The sequence below is a fragment of the Benincasa hispida genome, chromosome 9 (genome assembly GCF_009727055.1).
Source record: "Benincasa hispida cultivar B227 chromosome 9, ASM972705v1, whole genome shotgun sequence".
In the NCBI taxonomy this organism is placed as follows: domain Eukaryota; kingdom Viridiplantae; phylum Streptophyta; class Magnoliopsida; order Cucurbitales; family Cucurbitaceae; genus Benincasa; species Benincasa hispida.
In genome coordinates this window covers 3,861,539-3,868,591 of record NC_052357.1, presented here as the reverse complement: position 1 = coordinate 3,868,591, position 7,053 = coordinate 3,861,539, and positions in this window count along the sequence as shown.

Here is a 7,053-nt window from a genome sequence, read left to right as displayed (position 1 = left end):
TCAATTTAAAATTTTTTAAATGCAGAAAAAAAATATAAATTTTGACAGATATTAATATGGATAATTCTCATAAATTTCAACCTAAAAAATATTTATATCTTATAGCAAAAAGTTTCAAAAGTGTTTATATTTTGAATCTTTTTATTATAAAGTGTAAATATTTTTAATTTTTTTATATATTTAAAAAGACCCTATATAATATTTTAGATTATAAAAATACGTTTATTAATAAAATGATATATTGTAAAATATTAATTGTTGAAGATTTTTAATTTAAAATATATTCATAAATTATTCAATAATAGTTAAGATTCAACCTATCAGTTAGTTAGTTGGTAATAATAACTATTTTTATAATTTAGAAACATGTTTTGAACCATTATTTAAACGAGATTTGGTTTCTATATTTATGTTTGGGGATTCAAATTACAGTCTTATTAATCATAAGTATAAGTTTATATGTTGAACTATACTCATCTTTAGGGATGATAATGGGACGGGACGGAGTTGGAGATGCACTTTCCATCTCTGTCCCCATCGGGACTTTTAATCCCATCCTTGCCACATTTCCCCTTTTAGGGTGTTAAAGTTGGGGTCAAGGTCGGGTATCCTCATTTGGGGATTCGAGTTCCTATTGGAAAAGAACTCCACTTTTATTTTATTATTTAAAATTAATTAAAATTGAGTATTTATTTTGTTGTAAATATTTTATATAAGAAGTTAGTATTATTAATATATTTTTTTAATGAATAAATAAGAAAAATATCCTAGTACATCTAACAATTTTAGAAACAAAATTATTAGAAAATTAAAATTTTAAAGAATTAACTTTAAAACAGCAGCCATGTTTTAAGTTTTCTTTTTTAGTTATTATTTAAAAAAGTCTTTCTATATATATATATATGTTCTGAGGTTAAGATGGGAAAATACCCAAGAATTATATTAAACGCTTCTCATGAATGAGGGAAATGATACAATTAGCGGTCAAAGAGTGGATAAATTTATTTTCATCTCTAGGAGCAAAAAAGAAACCAACGACATTCAAAGAGAAAATAACATAAAGAATTTCATCAACAACGGAACGGACTTTAGAAAGATCAGAAACAATCCGATTTAAAAGATTAACCAACTCCAACGAACCAGATTCAATAACCAAAGGAGGGGAGTGGTCATACCAAACCTTTTTAAGCTCTTTCAAAACTTTTAAGGCAGTTTCAGTTTCAAGAAAGAGGATAAATATACTATATATGTATAATTAATATGTTTTAATATTTCCCCTACATTTCATATATAAAATAAACAATAAAAAAATTTGGTGCAGAGACGAGAACGGGTTCAGGGTTGGAGACGGGATGAGTCTCTGCGCCCATCTCCGACAGAGGATCCGATTTAAATCCCTAATTTGACCATCGATTCGTTCAAAATTGGAATTTTCCACCTTGATCGCCGACTCCGCAACAAAATTTGTCATCTTTACATCTTAACCGTTTATAAATTTTTACTCAAAATCCCAAATACCTATAAAATACAACTAAGTTTTCCATTAATTTTTTGTTTTCATATTCCCAAACACAAATGCGACCTAAAATCGCAAGAATAATATTATATAAGAGAGAATTTTTTTCCACGGTTAAATTATAAGTTTAGTTCATAGCATTTAGGTTTGTGTATTTTTAGTCCCTTAATCTTAAAAATTGTATAATAAATTTTTGGATTTTCAATTTTGTATTCAATAGGTATTTGAACTTTAGAATGTGTCTACTATATTCTTAAACTTTACACTTCGTGTCGAACATGTCTCCAAAATTTTAATATTGTGTTTAGTAGATCATTAAAGAAAAATCGATGAATCAACTAGACACAATATCAAAATTTTAGGATCCATATTAGACATAAGATTTGATTTTATATCTAACATATCGGTTTATTTTTATTTTATCTAATATGTCGGTTTACATACTTATCATCATCAACCAAATTGACGAACTTGAAAGTTTAGGCTCCATTAGGTAACCATTTCGTTTTTGTTTTTAATATAAAATTAACACTATAAGCACTTCTCCACTTCTAAATTTCTTGATTTGCTATATGTTTTTTACCAATATTTTTAAGAATCAAGCCAAATATTGAAAAAAAAATGTTTTTGTTTTTGAGACATTTTCAAAAAATAAAGAACCAAAAAGTTACTGTATTTAATGGCTAATATTGTAGCTTATAAACCAAAAATATTTTTATCAAAATTACAGATTTGATTTCAAAATTTTGATGATCCTATGTATTTAGGAGTCTTAACAAGCTATGCCGATGCATCCTTTTATGTTGGGGAAACTCATGCCAACGTTTCTTTTCTTCATCGAGAAAGGTCAACCAAAAAGAAATCTTGAGTGGAAGGACTAGATAATCAATGATCTTAATTTGTTTTAATTTAAATAACTATTTAAAAATTAATATTTTAAAACGTTCGGGTGAATTGGATTAGGGATGTTCGTAAGTTGGGGTGAGTTGGGTTGAAATACTTCTTAGATCCAACCTAATCGGTCCAATTCTAATTTTGTTCAACTCAAACAACCTTATTAGATAATGAATCCAACTAAAACGGGTTGGGTTGAGTTGATCATGTTTTTCAAGTAATTGATTTTCTTGAACACTCCTACCTGGTATATTGGTTGAACTATCGACTTCGAAATCAGATATTCTTTTATTTTTAAAGGTATTATAATTAAAGTGTGGGGTGGGAGAATCGAAATCAAATATTCGATTTCTCTACCCTATATATTATTAAATAAAAATATAAATAAAGATAAACTTTCTCTCTCATTTATCAGATAAACTTTCATATTTAAAAGGTATTTGTAGTACATTATAAAGTTTCAAATATATATATTTTTTGTGTTATGGAAGTCTTCGTCTTTGTTCTCAAAAGGATTAACAACTCTAGTTCACGTCAACATGAGTCTAGATCAATCTACACCTAAAAAAAATATTTTTCTAATAAAATAGTAAAGTTCTCAAAAGAAAAAAAAAATAAAAAGAAACTTTTTAAATAATAGTTATCCATTCCAAACACGTGTTTTTTAAAAACAAAATCCTAGGAATCTGCTTTGAAAATAGTTGTGAAACTAAAGTTTCGATCACACAATTTAATTGTTGGTTGAGGTTGGGTCTTAATCAAATAGGAAGAATAATGGGGACCTTAGAAAAGAAGAAAATAAATAAAAATTTGAAGATTAAAAAAATAATTAAATAAAAACATAAAGAGAATTTTTAGGGATGTGATTGAGACAAATGAGGGAGTCATGGAGTTTTCAATAGGATTGACAAAAGATTTATTAAGATCAAAATTATTAGCATTCACTTATACCTATCTCATTTCTTGGAAGCCCATGTTTTTTTTACAATAGTCATTATTATCATTATTATTATTATATAAATTTTAAAATAAATCATGATAAATGTTAGCCAATAATTTGCACTAGATTTGTTTATTTTTGTCTTCCACTTTTTTGGTATTTGATACTTTTACCAATATCCCTTTTACTAGATAGCTCAAAAGTTAAAAACCTAAACCAATGAAAGCTAAAAATTCTAAGAAAGAGTTCTCACGAGTCATGATAAGTTTTTTCTTTTTTCTTTTTTTTTTTTCTTCTTTTGGTCCCTCTTTAAAAGCTTGGGGTAAGGTTTATGTCCCAATAGATAGTTTTTTAGGAAAAAAAAAAAAAAAATCAACGGTTGGGAATGGCTTATCATAAATAGCTTTTGCTTTTTTCTATGTTGGAAGATTTTTAGAACCGAAGTGCCAGAATAAATTGGTTGTTATATATCGTGGAATGACTATTACCTGGAAAGTAAATTACAATACGACTTCAATGCTATATCATTTTTTACTAGTTGTCTTCCAAGATTAACACAACACTATTCTCAGACTTGCACTTAGTGGAAAAGAATTGAAATCAAGTGGAAACGTTGCTCAAATGAGAAAAATGAAAAAACAGAGAAAGGACAACACAAATACATGAACCGGACAACACGAATACATGAACCCTCTCTTGAAGAACTCATGCAATCATTTTTTAAGAATCCGAAAAGAGTACATTTTCATATTTTTAAATAAAGAAAACGTTTGTAAATCTAAATTGAATAAAGAAAACATTATCAAAACTAAATTAAATAAAGAGCGTGTCAGATCTAGGGAATTAAATATTTGTAAATCTTCTAATGTGAGACAAAAGTAAAGGACAAATTTTATGATAAGTCATTCTAACAAGATTTACAAGTGGTTGAAGTACATTTATATACAAAAACATTCATGTATGCGAGTAAAAGGTGTTTAGAATGATACTAAAACTGCTCTCCAAATACATGTATAACTTCGATCAAATGGGTAAGTTTGGATTTGCACGTAAGAAATAAATAGTTTTTACATTCTTTCCTTCTAATTTTGGGCCAAAATCTTTTAATTTATTACCTTTTTTTTTATGTGAATCCTTCTCTAGTAAATACACATTTGAAAATGGTGTTGTGAATGCTGAAATTGTTTTAAGGCAATGGTCCTCAACACCTAGATTTTCCCCTCATGTTTTGATTGATTTCATACTTAGAACAATCAACTATTTGGTATAGATCTGTATATATCTTTATTTTAAGAGTTTGGAATATATTTTGTTTCTCGTGCGCTTGCTTGTATTAAGAGTGTTGGAGATTTAATTTTTTTTTAGAATTCGAATTTGGTCAATAGTTCATAATTCATATATCATGACAGTTGGGTTATTGTTAGAAATCGAAAATTAAATAATACAAAAAAAAATCAACACACAAATATATGTGGTTTATTAACAGTGCGTTAGCTTCGTATATTTGTGTTGATTCTTTTTACGTTTTTTTGTATTATTTAATTGTCGATTTCGTAACAAATTGGTATCAGAGCCTCACTAAGATCTTTTTGAAATTATGCATTTCTTCGACAATTGAAGATGTCTGGTGTGAACGTAAAAATCGACAAATTTACTGGAGGAACAATTTTGATTTATGGCAGATCAAGATGCGATCCTTGCTAAAGCACCAGGGGCTGTGGGTGCCGCTGACTGGTAAATCAAAGAAGACTGTCGTGGATGACGAAGAATGACAAACTCTTGAGGAGAAGACTCATTCGACGATCATGCTATGTTTGGCTGATGACATCATCATCGAGGTGCAGATGAAGAAACTGCCATCGATCTTTGGTTAAAGTTGGAAAGTCTTTACATGGCGAAACTTTTAACCAAGAAGTTGTTTTTGAAGAATTGTCTTTATCATTTATGTATGCAGGAAGATACATCTCTTCGAGATCATCTTAACCAACTAAATAAAATCTTATTATATATGTGTAACGTAGAGATTAAGGTTGATGATAAGGATGTTACCTTAATTTTTTTTATGTCTTTGCCCCCATCATATGCGACCTTCATTGACTCGTATATTGGAGGGAAAGAGACTCTGACCTTAGAAGATACAAAGTCCACGTTGCTTATGAGAGAGGACCGTCAGAATATAGTGAGTTCAGGTACAGAAAGTCAGGCATCTGGGTTAACTACTACAGGGAGCAAGAGACATAGGAATTCCGGTAAGTAGAAGTCGAACCAAAATCATAAATCTTCTAAGTCCAAGGGTTCTAAATCAGACGATGTTTATCACTGTTGTAAAGAAAATGAGCATTGGAAAACCAAATGTCCTAAGATAAAAAGATATTAGGAAAAAAGTGACAAAAAAGAAAGCATTTGCCTCTGTTGCACGAGTTGAGATTGATCCTAAAGAAGTTAAGATCGATTCTGAAGGAGATCTAGTTTTAGTTGTGAATGAACATTCACATTCTGATGATGTGTGGGTTCATGATTCTAGGGCATCTTATCATATGTGCCCAAATAGAGAGTGGTTCTTAATGTATCAACAAATATGTAGAGGGAATGTCAGCATGGCTAATGGTGCTATGTGCAAGATAGTTGGAATAGACTCAATTAAGATACGAATACATAATGGTGTCTTCTACACTTTGGAAGAGGTTAGATATGTTCCACTCATGTTGAAGAGTTTGATATCCTTTAGTGTACTTAATAGTAAGGATCACAATTTTAAAGGTAAAGGTGGGGTAATATATGTCTACAAAGATTCTGAGGTAGTTCCGAGAGGCATAAAATGTGGAACACTGTATTTCCTATCAGGTTCCATAATAACAAGTTATGCTACTATTGCATCGTCTGTCGTTTGAATGAAACTTGAATACCCACAACAGAAACAATGGAATGCATCAGATCCTAATTTTTGTTTACAGGACAATAGAAATTCAGAGGCAATGGAAATGTAAGAAAACAAAATTAATACATGCCTCTAATGTGCAACTAGAGAGAAGAAGAGATTAAGAGATACACACCCTTGAAGATCTATATCTTTATATTTCCTCTCAACAGCACGAACATCTCCTGAACCCACAACCACGAATACCACATACAGAATGAAAAGGACACCACCATGAAGTCTTCCTCGTTATTCTCAGGGATGAGAATCGTGCAGAGCTTATGAGCTTGCACTCAGTTTTGGTAGAAAAGGAGAGGATAATTGTTTGAGAGAGATTCCTTCAGGGAATCATAAGAGAACTATAAGAGGGAAAGAGATTAATGAGGAGGAAGATAAAAAGTTCAACCATTCCCACTTTCATATGTTAGTTAATGAGAGAATAATGAGGAGAAGGGGAAAAGTTATCATAAAGTTTCAAATAACTCTCAACTATAAATCAAATTCATATTAATTTTAATATTTGAATCATATTTAAATATTTATTTTCTCTCAAATAAAACTTTGAGAACTTGAGTAAAGAGTAGTTGAGGGGTTTTATAAAATTTGAAAGTGGGAACTCCTTTATTTGATGTAACTACTTGAGCAGGATAAAAAGAAACTTTCTCATCCGATTTTTATTATTATATCTCATATAAATAATTTCATATTTATTATATCTTATATAATTAATTCCCTTTATTATGTTATATCTAATATAACACATAACCTATAGTTTATATTATATCA